This window comes from Peromyscus maniculatus, chromosome X, assembly GCF_049852395.1.
Source record: "Peromyscus maniculatus bairdii isolate BWxNUB_F1_BW_parent chromosome X, HU_Pman_BW_mat_3.1, whole genome shotgun sequence".
Lineage (NCBI taxonomy): Eukaryota > Metazoa > Chordata > Mammalia > Rodentia > Cricetidae > Peromyscus > Peromyscus maniculatus.
In genome coordinates this window covers 21746145-21761797 of record NC_134875.1, presented here as the reverse complement: position 1 = coordinate 21761797, position 15653 = coordinate 21746145, and the positions used below count along the sequence as shown (strand labels likewise).

At 43.4% G+C, this 15653-nt stretch overlaps 1 protein-coding gene across 3 annotated transcripts in view; it reads right to left on the bottom strand.

Annotated features, from left to right (window-relative positions):
* Positions 1-15653, bottom strand: part of Plac1 (placenta enriched 1) — a 168842-nt gene that overhangs the window by 118135 nt on the left and 35054 nt on the right. Inside the window, exon 1 of one of the 3 annotated variants that reach the window (XM_076561666.1) lies at positions 3643-3748. The exons of the other annotated variants lie outside the window; for them this stretch is intronic. The gene's annotated coding sequence lies outside the window, so the exon portion shown is untranslated. Of the gene's footprint in view, positions 1-3642; positions 3749-15653 lie in introns of those variants that run through there. 3 annotated transcript variants of the gene reach the window in all.

Below are 15653 nucleotides of genomic sequence, written 5' to 3'. Positions count from 1 at the left end.
TTAAACGCTACATGGCAGAAAAGTAATTTGCTATATTCTTCTCTGAATTTTAATGTGTATTTTGAGTTTGGGCTAGAAATGAAAGGGTTAAGTACTTAATTACTTAAAAAAAAACCAGTAACTTTAGATGATGGCCTTCCCAGAGACGTTTTAATTTTGAAAGAAAGATTCAGGGCTGGGCATACAATTCAGCTGGTAGACCATCATGCCTTGGAGTCCAGTGCTAGAAGCACCAAAAAACCCAACCAAAACCAAAACAAAAAACCTGAAGAAACAAAGGCTGTACTATTGGATGCAAAAGTTGTAGCCTTGGTGATGAGGAAGGATGGGACGTGGGCAAAGGACACATGGGACATGAAAGAGGAGAAGAATCTGGGGACAGGAGGCTGTAAGGAAGAACAGAGGTAGCAGGGGATGGAGAAGATGGAGGAACGAGAACCTCACAAGCATGCTTTGTTCAAAAATAACATAATGGTATCTAACATTATCTGCTGGTTTAAAAAAATAAGTCAAACAAATTTTTTTTTCAAAAAGCTGGAGCCCTGTGGTGTTTGCTGTCCCTTACGCAGTGTGGGCTCCCAAGGCTCAGTTTCCAAGGGTGTCCCCTGCTGTGACTTGCAGTCCCGCAGTTTGGGTAAGCTGACACTGCTCTGCTAGAATGATGCACATCCTCTGGGTGAGAACATACAGAGGGGACAGAGCATATTTCCGCACAAAGAAGGGCCAGAGCACATTTCCCTCCTCAACTGTGCTTTCATTCCTTACAAATAAAGCTGTGTTTAAAACACCCACACATAAAATTTAGAGTGAGATTTATAGAAATGCAAACACCGAAGTGCAAATAAATCCTTTCCAACATTATCAAGATCCTTTCTATCTTGGTCATCGGGCCAGGGTAGATTTAACCCAATTGAAATATTTTTTCACTCATCTGTGGAGTATCAAGGCTCGTCAGTGGCTTGTAGGCTCCGACTCCCTTCACCCCAGTCAAGCCCACTGGTTGATTACACTGCTCCACGCTTTCTTCAGCTCCAGGTTTCAAGTGAGAGGCTTTTTATTGCTTTGGGCATGTTCCTTCTCTTAGCCAGTGCTCAGAATTTTAACTATCTAACTCGTCAATTTCTCTCTTTCTCTTTACATGGGGGAGAAACTGGATTTCTGTTCCACACAGTTTGGCAGAGGCCAGCAGGGAGTGAGAGATTACAGCCAGATGTACATCTACATGTCAGCAGCCAGAAGGTCTGGGATAGTGCTTTTTCAATCAGAAGGGAGTAGTCATCTTCCCGTCTCCGAGGAGAGGGCCTCCTCCCTCCTGAGTTGGCCGCGGGATTCGCACTGATTAATTACCAAGGTTGCATCTCCGTACAACTGGTCTCCTTAACAGCTCTAGCAGGATTCCAGCTTGTTCTTTAATGCATTTCTTTCCTCCAAAAGAACTGGCCTCCTTTTGCAAAGCATGCATTGGGAAAAAGAAAAAGAATGACTTAAAACGAACAAAGTATTGTTTTAGAGTTTGTCTCGCGACGCACAGCCCAGGCTTGCTTTGAACTTGCAATTCTTTGCCTAAGGCTCTCCAGAGCTGGAGCAATAGTCACTGTGACTGGCAAAGCATTATTTTGAAACAATATCTTTATTTCACTACATCGGCTAATATAGTGTTGGAAAGTCAAGTTGGAGCAAGGAAGTGTTTTCAAGGTCTGGGAAACATTGCTAGCACCCTTACAATAAAGATGTCAGACTGACTGCTTGTTCCATTTGCTTGGAATATATCACTTCTGATATATTCTGATCAACTTCAGAAATCTGGTTTAGATCGGAAAATCAAGGCAACATAGGCACCCTTGTCTCTGTCTCAAACAGCCACATACCCCTACTTGGCTCCCCCATAGAGACGGCATACTTAGTTCTTCAGTAGTAACTAATTCCCTTTTCTGGTTTGACTCACAACCAAGCATATCTGTGTTCTAAGGCTGGTACATGAGGTCTGTAACACAATCACTCAATGAAACAGACCCCGGAAGCTGCCCCTTGGATCCCACTCTCATTTCTAAGGAGCTTAACATATAGTGCACAGCCAGTGCTCGAGGTGGTTGATACTGAGAAGAAGGATGGACACTCAGAGACATTCAGAATTCTCAAAGATCACATCTCTGTACTTGAAAAATACTGGAAACAGAACAAACACTATCCCTGTATTATAAATGACAATCAGCACCACAAAACGTGGGGCCAATCGAGCTAACAATGTGTTCACTTAAGTTCAGGAAAAGCTGCATCGTTTTAACTTGCCTTCCCACGTTTTTCCTCTCTCCACTCTCCCACTTATCACAAGTGCCATGGCTAAACTGTGAAGCAATGACAAATGACCTTTGCAGACATTAAACATGTCCCCAAATGTGCTTTGGGAATATATGATTCTTGACATGCTATTAACCGAGTCCTTTTCATAAACCCAACTAAAACATACTAAGATCTGGGCACAGCACATACCTGGCACCTAGAAGGTGTAAGAGGATCTCATGTCTGAGGCCTGTCTAACTCACATATCAAGTTCTAGAACAGCCTTAGCTCTATAGCAAGACCCTGCCTTAAAAAAAGAAAAGAGAAGAAAGAAAACAGAAAAGACTGGATGTGGTCAAGCATGTTTGTTATCCCAGTCCTCAGGTGGGCAGAGACAGAGGATCAGGAGTTCAAGGTTATCCTTAGTTACACAGAGAGAGGCCATTCTGAGCTACATAAAGCCTCATATCCAAAACCAAAAATGACACGCCATCCTAAAATACTGAAATACACACAAGTAAGAGGAACGCATGTATCACTAGGAAAATCTTGACTCTATTTCAACTTATAACTAAAGTAAACCATCCAGCAACATCAGTACTTTAGCTACTATGTACAACAAATGATTCTTCAGCTGTTTAACAATAGCTACTCTTATCACATAGGTGACCTGCCAGGCTAGCTCATGTATCTAGGTATGATTTTCCCTCCATTTTAAAGGTTTTTAATGATGTTTCCCAAAAAGTTGATTGAAGGAATAAATGAATGGATGAATGAATGAATGAATGAATGAATGGAGTACCTGTGACCTCAGATAAGCCTTACAGTTGCGTTGAGAACATTCCTACACTGAACTATGCTGTGCAGTAACAAAAATAATATCCCATTATGAATAGTGAAGTCAACTGTGATTATGGGCAATTTTCTTGACCAGAAAGCATAGAGCAGCAAGATGCTTTGCAGCTGTACATTTCTATTAAGGGCTGTTTAAATAAACATAAACCATGTTTGCCAGGAGAGAGTGAAAGACACACGCAAATTTCGGTCAGAAAATAGGTACATTCATTAGTTTTTTTTTTCTTTTTTTGCATTTGCTTTAAAATGTGCCCTTAAAATGGTAATTACCCTGAGATGTCATTTTTTTGACCAGCGACAGGGACCAGAAACAGTGACTTAATTTGGGCAGGGGTTCGCTGGGACATAATATGGCTACTGTGCCTGGAGTCTTTCTTGGTCATAAAAGCCATAAGGAAGTATGACATAATGGTGAGATGGTAAATCACAGCCCAAGCCATTTGGGTTGGCAGAGTTTGAAAGATAAATAAACATTACTTCAGGAGCAGAGAAGACGTGCCTAATTACCTCCGAGCCTATGCTGGGATCCCAGCTGCTGGCGTTCCTGGACTCAGGTGGGTCCGCACAGCCAGGGTCCACGTGTGCAGGGTCCTGGAATGGTCCAGTGAAGAGGCTGGTTGGCTGGAGATGTGGAGACTGGCCCACCTCCGAAACCTCCTCTCCAGGGAAATCAGGCAGCCCAACCGAATAAGAAGAGCAGCCCTGAGGGGCCCCCGGTAGAGCCTGGAAGGAGTGGGATTGGAGGAAGAGGGGAGGCTGGTCCCACCCACTCTGCCTTGGAAGTGGTGGGGAGTGGAGCTGATTGCGTTTGCAAATCTCTGCACTTTTTACTCCAAGCCAGTCCGAATTCCCTCTCTCTTCCTTCTGTGGTCACCGGGCCTGGCCACAGTTGAAGCCCAAACGGGCTTCGGGCTCATCCCAGGTGATCAGAGCCTAGGGATGAAACCTGTACTTCTTGCTTGCTGTTTTTTCAGAGCTCAGAAACTTCCACCCTATTGTATTTTTAATGACAGTTCCATGCCATCCCCAAGTGTTTCCTCCCTCTCCCCCTGCCCTCTCTTACACACACACACACACACACACACACACACACACACACACACACACACACACATCCCTCGTCACTGAAACATCCCAGTAAAAGAAAACTCCTCTCTACAATTCTTTGTAACTCTCATTTTACTCTCTGTTGATATAAATTTGACTTATCTACATACCTCAAATAAGTGGAATCACATAATATTTTATTGTATTTAATGAGAATTTGATTAGCATAGTACCCTCAAGGTTCATCTGTGCTGTCTGAGTCAGAATTTTCTTCCTTTTAAAGACTGTCTAATACTTCTCTCTCTCTCTCTCTCTCTCTCTCTCTCTCTCTCTCCACACACACACACACACACACACACACACACACACACACACACACACACACACAAAACAATTTGTCACTTCCCACAACTTAGGAACTACCTAAATCAGGTTGGCCTATGGGAGCTTAGCTAGATTGTTGACTAGTATGAGAAGATCCAACCCACTGTGGGTGGCACCATTCCCTTAGCAGGTAGTCTTGGACTGTGTAAGTGAAGAAGGCCAGCTGAGCATAAGCATGAGCAAGCAGGCACCATGGCTTCTTTTGTTTCTTTCTGCTCTTGGCTATGAATGAGCAGGTATGACTAGCTGCTTGAGTCCCTGACTTGATTTCCCCTCAAGGATGAATGATAAAAGAACTATAAGCCAATTAAACCCTTTCTTCCCCAAGTTGCTTCTGGCCAGGCTATTTTACCACAGCAACAGAAATGAAGCTAGACTAGCAGTCAGTCTTCCCTTGAAGGACTGCTGGGCTCTTTCCATCTCCCAAACTGTGAAAAGCTTAGGACAAACACAGTATTGAACCGTCAGTGCCTCACCTTTGTTCTCCACAATCCCACCCTCTGGTCATCACAGTTCCATGTACACTGGTCATACAGACCAGCTGCTAAGCTTTTGGCCTCCTTTATCTGCCTAATAAGGCAGTAAGTAGGTAATTTCCTACTTACTGCAGTATGAAGGTTAGTGAGAATCAGCCAAGCTAACCAACATATCCAAGGTCAAACAGTTACAAAGGCTTCTCTCTGCCTGGGAAGATGGCTCAGCAATTAAGAGCATGTAGTATTTTTCTTATAGAAGACCGGAGTTCAATTTCCAGTATCCAGGTCCAATAGCTCACAAATAGTAATTCTGTCTCCAGAGGGCTCCAATACCTCTGGCTTCCACAGGCACATGCACAATTGTACATACCCACATACATGCATGTATAACACACATAATTAAAAATAAAAATGAATGTTTAGCACAGAAACCAAAGCCTTGTCTCACCTCAAAGCCCCCATACTAGATCATCACAGTAGTGCCTGAAGACAGCCAAGGCAATTTTGCCACCAATTGCTTGTGTTTGGTATGGGGTAGAGTCAGTTGAGTAGTGTCTTTACATCATTTCTACCCCACCTTCCTGCCCCTCCAGCTCCTCCCATGTCTCTCCCGCTCCCTCTCAAACTCATGTTCTCTTCTTGTTTATTGTTAAATTACACACACACACACACACACACACACACACACACACACACACACACTACTGAGTCCATTTAGTTGCTTTAGGGCTGACCACTTGGAATTGGCTAACCTATCAGAGGGCTCATCCCTGGAGAAGTCAGTCAGATCCTTCCTCCTCAGCAGCCAGGGTGAAGCCCTGAAGAGCTCACCAGGCGGCGTGATACTCGTGATCCTTGACCCAAGCTAGCCTGGGAGTGTGGGGATGGCATGGGCAGGCCAGGTTCTCTGGAGTTAGTTTTTTCGATGAGCAGGGAAGAGACCGACATAGTGGACAACAGACTTGATTTGTGTCCTCAGATGTGCGACTTTGCCATAGCTATCTGTCCCTCTTCCTCTCCCGGAGCTCTCTGCTCTTGCTTACCTTGAATGGCATAATGAATTGCAGAGGTGACCAGCATTTTAAAAGGCTAGAAGAATTAGGCCTAGGGGTTTGGGACACATGTTTACCTATTAGTGCCTGAGTGACACTAAATTCCATAAATGGGAAGAAAGTCTGCAGGATTGTTTACGGCTGAGACTAAGGGAAGGGGTCCTGGAGGTGGGGCTAAAAGGCCCAGTGGGGCAGGAAAGTTGCAGACACAGATAGGAAGTCCTCTGCCTCAGTTTGGCCAGTTGCTGGCTAAGTCCACAGTCTTTCCAACAGTGCCCCAGAGGTTGGCCAGAGCGGGCAGTGGCAGGCCCAGCTGGGTAAACAGGAGAGCAAAACAAGTCAATCAATCAGGGCTGGCTCCAGCCTGCCCTGATCCCTCCTGCCCCTTCCTTTCCAGTCCCCCTGGGTCTCCTTAGCAGGCAAGCAGGCCCAGATGGCCTTTGATCTATAGGAAGGGTGAGCTCAGCCCCACATGTGACCCACCCCCAGGGTTCCTTGCAGGGGACCATGAACTTCACACATCCAGCTGCTAACAGGAAAAAAAGGCAGGCAGACATGGCGTGATTGGAAAACTTAAGACTGGCCTATGGCTAGGAGGGGCCTGGGTAGCTGAAGTTCACAGTCATGAAGATCAATGAGGCATGGTATCTACCTCAAGCTTTGGAGCACGGGTCACAAGCTGTATTAAGTACCCAAGGCCTGGTCAAGGACAGGATCAGTCTCCCATTGCCTCTTTCCCCCATGCCTTAAGGTTGTCTCACACTCCTTGTGCTTCGGTCTGGGGCTTCCACAGTTTTAAGATTCCCACATCCTGATAGTAAATGGATAGATCGTTAACTGTAACGCCATCTTCTCCCAGATGGCATCCTCCAAAGGGCCCCCACAGCTGAAAGTTGTGTCGGGCGAGGATGTCTGACTGCTGTGGCCCCAGGACCTGGAAGGGCATGCAATAAAACCAGTACTCATCAAACACTTGGAAGAATGAATGGATTGGCATTGCGAAATGATGAAGGCGCTGGTCTCTGGGGTCCAGTGAGATGGTCTGCTGTGGGAAGGTGCTTGCTGCCAAGCCTGAAGACCTGAGTGCTGGTATCATAGCCATGCGCTAGCACACCTAGTGTATACAATGCTGGCGATTGACCCCGGGGCATGCTAGACAAGCACTCTACCAACTGAGCTACGATCCCAGTCCGAAAGTTCCACAGTGAAGCAGTCTTCCAGGAGCGACAGTAGACAGCATGCACTTGAGTAGCTTTCGTCAACCCCATGGATAATGGGGAAGATTTGCCTTTAGTGAGACCGCCCTTCAGAATGAGAGCAAGGGTTGTGAGCAGTGTGGCCTATTACAATTGTAGAACCCTTCAAATAGCTTGTTACTTATATAAGAGTTGGATTCTTTTGTAAAATTTGTTTTATTTATTTATTTATGATTGTATAAGTTATAACATACGTTTGGGCACACATGCTTCAGTACATATGTGGAGGTCAGAGAACAACTCTGTGGAGTCAGTTCTCTCTTTCCACCTCCACAAAGGTTCTGGGATGAAACTCAGGTCACCAGGCTTTCGAGGCAAGTGCCTTTACCCGCTGAGCCCTGCCCGCATGCATTCTGATTCTTTATCAAAGACGGCCTCGGCCTGAGGCTGCTGTCATCAGGGAAGCAGGCTCCAAGCGGCAGCCACACACCCCTATTCCTAAGTGGAGGCTTTGCTTCTATAAACAGAATGGTCACCTCACTGTGTGCTTGACTTTGTCAAATGTCACACACTATATGTCAGAAGTGTGAGATTTGACATCACATGAGCAATATGGCACACATTTCTAAATCTATTTGAACTTCAAAAGACATGCCAGCCACTCTGGCCCCGCTTAAATGTGTTGCACTTTTGATCAGCTGGTACCTGATGTCCAAGAAGACTTAGAAGCTCATGTGTCATTCGAAATGGAGCCAAGAAAGTGAATTTTTGCTGAAAAGTAAATTAACTCAAGTTCTGGAAAGTTTGAGTTCAGCTGGGAACACCAAGCACATGAGGTCAGAGCGAGTCTTAGACTTTCTATCTGAAAATAGTCCTGTGACATCACATTAAATCTGGACGTGTCATTAGAGTCTGCAGAAGTAGGAGCCAGGAAGCCTCCTCGAAGGGGAAAAATCCTCATCCCAAAGTCTCTGCAGAGAGTTAGCTCCCAGCAAAGCATGAGGGCAGACTGATTTTCTAATCTTACCTAAGGAAAAAAAAATCCTCAACAAAATACTGGCAAACTGAAGCCAACCACACATGAATAGGACGATGCCCAATGACCAAGTGGAATTTTACCCAAAATGCAAAGTTAGTATATCACATTAATAGAGCAAAGAGCTCTATGGAAAGTGTGTCCAAGAATCCACAAAGAAATGGCTAGAGCTAAAAGTCAAACTCCTCAATATTCCAGGATGCAAGCAACTGCACCAGCCAGCTGGATAACTGGACACCGACAGTGGGCAGTCTGAGCGTAAAGATAAGGAAACAACTGTCTCACAGTCAAAAGAACAAAACAAGAAACCTACCGTGTTTATAATAAAAAAAACAATAAAAAGAACAAAACAAGAAACCAACTGTGCTTACAATAAAAAGGACAAAACAAGAAATCAACTGTGTTTACAATAGAAAAGCAATAAAAAGAACAAAACAAGAAATCAACCGTGTTTACAATAAAAAGATCAAAACATGTCATTAAATTTAACAAAAGAAGCATGAGACTTGTACGCCGGAAACTACGAAGCATCATTGAGAAGACTGAAGGAAACTGTTCTTTAGCATATATTAATAATACAAACTAATGGTCTTTGCTCCACTCCTATACATGTACGTAGGTTACTTTGATCATATTCATACACTCCACTGCTTTCCCCTTCCATATCTCTAATAGACCCCTTTTGCTTTCATGTCCACCCTGCCGTCACACTATTGATAGATCACATGTAGGAAAGACAGCATGTGATACTTGTGTTTCTGAGTCTGACTTATTTCACTTAGCATAGCGATCTGCAGTTTTATCCATTTTTTTCTACAAATATATAATTCTGGTCTTCTTTATGGTTCAATCAACTTCATAGTGTATATATACCATAGTTTCTTTCTTTTTAATCTGTTAATAGGCACCTAGATTGATTCCATAATTTGGCTATTGTGATAATGGTACAATAAACTAACACATGGAAAGATGTGCCTTTTTTTGAACCAAAAGACTTAATATTACTAAAACACTACTTCTCTTGAAATTGACCTAGAGGTGCAATACAGTATTGAACTAAAAATGTCAACTGGATTTCATGAATCAATGGACATACAGACCCTAACACAGAAATACAAGAGATGGTCCAATTAGACAGCTCAACAGGTGAAATGCTTGTCTTACAAACCTGACTGCATGAGTTCGATCCCCAAATCCACAGCATGGAAGAAGAGAACTGATTCTCGAAAGTTGTCTTCTGATTGCCACAGGTGCATGGTGACATGCATTCACCACCCTCAAAACACACACACAGAGAGAGAGAGAGAGAGAGAGAGAGAGAGAGAGAGAGAGAGAGCAAATAAGTGTGTCTTCCTCTATTGCCTTCCGCCTTATTTTTTGAGACAGGTTCTCTCACGGAATCTGGAAGTTACCATTTTGATTACATTAGCCGACTAGCATGGCTTTGGAATCTTCCTGTCTACTCTTCGCTCTGCAGCACTGAGGTTGCAGCTTTCTGTTTTTTTTTAACCATGTGTGCTGGAGATCTGAACTCAGCTCCTCATGCTTACATAGCAAATACTCTGCTCACCGAGTCCCCCCAACTGTAAATGTTTGAAAATACTGTCTTCGTGTGTTTTTAAAATAAAAGGATGCTGGGTAAACTCACTTTGGTACTTAACAGTCATTGAATTCACTTCAAATAAAGCAACAATTTTATTTTAAATGCTGATCTTTATAATAGATTGAGAAATAACATCTTTACAACTATTTACACTTATGATTTTTAAATATATGATAAAAATTTACAAGGAGACACAGTTATTAAAAGATCAAGGAGCGTCATGGACAGCGTGATGTCACTTCTTTGGTATTCTTGCCAGAAAGGCCATAACCCCAGAGATTGTAAAATGAGGGACATTCCACAGCGTAGCTGCGAGATTCTCTCAATTAGCACCAGCGTCATGGAAGAAAAAAACCAGACTCAGAGGAGTGTCACAGGTTGGACTATTTCCTCCTAATCCTTCCATATATGTGAAGCTCCGATGCAAATGCTAGTCCTGTTTTAATTAAAAAAAAAAACAAAACTCTTTTTAAATCACTAACGTAAAAGACTGTATCTCCCACACAATGTTCTCTAACGTTATTTTCAGCTCCGAGAGAAAATTCCTTTGTGTGGATAGAGCCAAACTGTTACTGGACCCCGTGATCAGACTACGTATCAACTATTGTAGGGGAGTGAGGACTTGCTCTCTTCTGCCAGTCTCTACACACAGAGTAGGTACTTAAACCAGGCCACATGACCTATACATAGCTGTGGCTAGGAAAGAAGCTGAGGCTCCTTCCCCACCGGCGTATAACCAGGCCTCGGGATACTGCTGCTCCTCATGGATGATGGAGAACTGTGCTGCCCAACTCTCAGTTCTATTTAGAAAAAAGCTTTTGAGTAGATCCGCGAATATATATTTTAATATTTATCACTGCATGTGTGCATAACTTATGAATACATGTTTCTACTTTACAAATTATACTAATGTATTATAACTATATACCAATAGATTAACTGTGGATAGTATACAGCAAATGAGACATTATATGTGCATTTATGATTTGTAAATTGTAAACAGGTACTGCTGAGTCTACTTATATATGTATATTATTAAATATATATAAAAACCTACAGACTTAAAAGTCATCCAAAAACAATCAGTAGCCAGACATGGTGGCACACTAATTCTAGCACACAGTAGGCAAAGGCAGGTGGAGCTTTGTGAGTTTGGGGGCAACTTGGTCTCCATAGCAAGTTCCAGGACTACCGGGGCTACATAGAGAGACCCTGACTGAAAAAAAAAAGTGAGAAACAGAAAAAAAGTTCTAATATTTTCTTTCTGCATACCAATATTCCATGCTACCGTGAAAAAAACATCACTAGAGAGGGATATGGTCGGTCAGTAAGATCTATTTCTTTTCTTAGAAAGAAAGCCAGCACTTCAATTTCCCCCACACCTTCAAACTGCTGCTGACTCAATCCTAGGGCAGGAAGTCCATCTCAAACTCCTTGGATCCCACCAGGCATTTCAAAGTGACTCCTGCAGGGGTCTGGTGACCTCTGTGCCATGTGGCTGTTCATTACACAGCTTGTATGTTGTCTATTAACTTAAGATTCTCGGAGCCTGTAGGCAAGAGGCAAGCCATTCATCTGTCCAGCACTTAACATGCTGTTAGCCTTCATTGTTCGAGGCCACTGTGATTTGTAGACCAAACACTAGCCCCGGAGTCAGAGAATCTGGACTTCAGTCTTTTCTCTGCCCCTTGCTTAATTGTGTGACCATGAACATTTATCTCTGTGGAGGAATTCTTGGTGTGCTGCAGGAGGCAGTGTGACCTGGCAGGAGAGACATATGTGCCAGATTCAGACAGCGTCTGCTTACATCCCAGCTCTGCCACTCGGGCACTGTGCCATTGCAGGCAAGCTTATCTTCTCTCGGTTTCTACACTTGCACTTTGAATCGGGGCAACAGAATTATAGCTATCTCAGGGGCTTGTGACAAGGTTCCGTAAGTGTTATGAGAACAGACCTCAATAAATGTTTGCTGTGTGTGACTCGTTGAAAGGCAAGCAGAGTCACCAAATGCCAGAGCTCTCAGAGATCATCTGCTCTGACCCCTCCACTCCATAGCACACTGAGGACAGGGACTTGTCCGGTGCCATAGCTTGAGTTCCATCTCTTCTATAAAGTAAGTGGATCTGGATTCTCTGCATAGTGCTATAATTCTCTCCAGGCTAATTCCCCTTAAGCAACCTCCTAGCTTGTAATAAATGTTTAATAGATTTCTTTTAATGGGAGACAAGGAGAGGGAGGCAGAGCTATGACACTAAACTAAGGCTCCTAAGCCATATAAAAAGGGTTAGGCACTGAGAAGGAATTCTGTGTTTTTGTAGTGCTGCCGCTCAAACCCACAGCCTCCTGCCTGCCAGGCAAGCACTCTACACTGAAGTGCAGCTCCAACCTTTGTTCTTTACAGACAAGATCTCACTGCATGGGCCAAGCTGGCCTCTGACTTGCCAGCCTTCTGCCTCTAACTCTTGTGTCCTACGATTGCAGGTGTGGAAAACCACGGTTCACCAAAAATAATCTGAGTGATGTTCATTCGCCATCACATTGGCTCACAGCTTGCTGTGGACCAGGGATTATTCTAAGCATCTATGTGAATGAACGTATCTAATTGTTGTAACAACTTTAAATCCCCATTTTATAGTAGAGGAAACTGGGCCTCTAAAAGATTCAAAAGTTGCCCAAGATTATCCAGTAGGAGAGCTAGAATTCCAACCCAAGTGCAGGGATTAAAGGCGTGCACCACCACCGCCCAGCTTGACCCAGAGCTTTGTGCACACAAGGCAAGCACTCTACCAAACCTACCACATCTCTGCCCCAAGGATTTAACATCTTAACAAGTTCCCAATAACACTGATGTTGCTGGCACAGGAACCACATTTTGAATATCAACGGTTACAAATTCTGTGTTCTTTTAAAAAGATGTTTTTGTATATTTATGATTAATTAATAATATTCTTTATTGGTATATAATATTTATGGGGTAGAAAATAATGTTTTGATTAACATATACTGGGATAGGGACATAGCTTTAGTAGTTGAGTGCTTGGTTTGCCAAGTATGTGCAAGGCCCAGGTTCAATTCCCAGAGGGGGATGGAAGGATGGATAGATGGATAGATGATAGATAGATAGATAGATAGATAATAGATTGATATACAGACAGATAGACTTAGTAGGTAGTCTCAGGTTAATTAGTATACCCAACACCTTCTACCTTTACTATTTCTTTATGATGATGATACTCAAAACTATTTCCCATTATTGTTACAGTCACCTTACTGTGCAATAAAACATCAGAATTTCTTGTTCCTGTTCAACTATTAGCACTCATTGGTCAACTTTCCCCCACCCTTCTTATTCCCCTAGCTCTCTGAAGCCTCTGGTAACCACGATTTGACTCCCTACTTTTTTTTAAATATTCCAATAGTAAAAACATGTAATGTTTATCTTTCTGCATCTGGCTCATTTCACTTAACATCATGTCCTCTAGTTCAATCTATGCTGTTGCAAATGACAGGATTTCAGTTTGCACTCTTAACTACCTCCCTGCCATTATCCAGGTCATTCCCCTGGGAAATCTTTCATTGACTCCTCCATAAGCCTCAAGATAAAGTACAGATGCCTCCTTAAAGCATGCAGAGTATTTTGTGATCTGGCCTTATTTAGCTTTCTAATCTCATTTCCTTCTAGAATCCTTTATATATCCCATATTCATCTTTTAAAATTATTTTTCCCGTTGTAGAATGTACCCTAACAAATAAGAAATTCTTTATGGCTTCTGTCTATATTTGCTGTTTCTTTTTTCTAGGATGCTTGCATTCTTTCACATTCCTGCCAGCAACACTTGACAAAGTTGTCCTGTGAGTTTCAGCTCAAGTATCACCCTCTGCCAGAGGCCATACCGAATCCTGCTGCCTACCCTCACTCCCACTCTGAGGTAGAGTGAGGGGCCTCGCCAGGGTCCCTGCTCCCCATGCTTCCCTCAGTCACAGCCTTGCTCTCATGAGAATACTAGTTTCTATATGCTAGTTTCCCACACAATCTGGAAGGCTCTGTTTTAGTCATTTCAGTATTCCCAGCGCCTGACTAATATCTGTTAAATGAGTATTAACAGGTGATAGTTGAGAAACATTGCAAGAACCCAGATGACAATATTAAAAGCTGCTTGGGGAGAACATGAACTAAGGGGGCGGGGAGTAGCTCTCTCTTCCTCTAAGCCTGCCTCAGAGCAAGGGATTTTTGACCGTTCTTTGTCTCTCCTTGTCTCCATTCCTCCCTTTCTCTTCCAGTGTTGGAGACATCCTGACCACACTCTTCTGTCACACACATTCCCCTCCATATTGACAGCAAAGTTGTCTTTTTTGCTATGGAGGGAAAGCCTCAAGTGCCTGTCTCTGGCAATGGCACACAATTCTAGTTTCTAGGCAAGCATACTCCCTCAGAACTCAGGAAGCTGAGGAATGGAAGGAAGTGGGGAGGGCCATCTTTCCTGGCTTATTTTATTTTTCCTCCTGCATTGTGGTTTGTTTTCATTGGGGTCTGTTCTAGCTTTTGAGAAGAATGGAATGAGATCTTCCCTCATGCCTATAAATCTCTTGTTATTTTCTTCTCTTCCTGACATGAAGGCAGATAATGGATACTGATTGGCTTGGTGATTAATGAGTTATTTGAATGGAGGCTGCTCAGCTAAGATCTAAGAAGCATCAAGAAAAGCTTAATATTTATGACTGTCTTCTCCGAGTGACTGGCCTGGAGTTTCATCAAAAGAGTTGTTCGGCAGCCAAAGCCAACAGTAGGGAGGGCTCTGCTTATAAACTCTAGCTACGAGGTAGGACCAACCACCTCTGCTACAAGTTCAAATGGAATGTCACTGAGCAAACACCCACTACCACTGCAAGCAGCAGCCACAGCAAACCTAGGGGGAAAAGGATCCGACTTCCATGATTGCTCCATACCGCACTCAAAATGTCAAGTTTCCGAGGAATTTGATACCTGTAGATAAACGGCTCATACACAGGATTGAGAACGAATTAATAGAGAGGATAGCCACAGAAAAAGGAGAAAGAAAGAAAGAAAGAGAGAGAGAGAGAGAGAGAGAGAGAGAGTGAGTGAGGGAGGGAGGGAGGGAGAGAGAGACAGAGAGAGAGAGAGAGAGAGAGAGAGAGAGAGAGAGAGAGAGAGAGAGAGAGAGAGAAAGAGAGAGAAAGATGGGAAAGAGAGAGAGAGCAAAACATACTTAAGAAGCCCATTCTTTGGACTTGTAAAATTCACCTACTTTAAATGTTGAAAAAGCTAAAGAGAACCATGTCTAAAAGCTAAAAGAAGATATGAGAATGATGTTTCAACCAAAAGAGACTATATCCAGACATAGTGTCAAGAATGTGTAATCCTAGCTACTTAAGGGGTTGAGGCATGGGGGATCAAAAGTCCCAGGTCTGCCTGGACTACAGAGTGAGTTCAAGACCAGTCTGGGCAACTTAGTGAGATCCCATTTAGAAAAGAAAACAGATGGCTGGGGATGGAGCACAGTGGCAGAGCATTTGTCTGGCATGTGAAAGATTCTGAGTTCAATTTCCAGTACCAAGGGAGCAAGGAAGGAAGGAGGGACGATCGGTTCAACGGTAGGTTTTAACAGGCAATCGGGTGAATTAGAAACCCCGACGACACTGATATCATCCAGGGTGAGAAGCAGATAGGGGGAAAGGAAGAGACCCATGGGACACTTCCTAGTA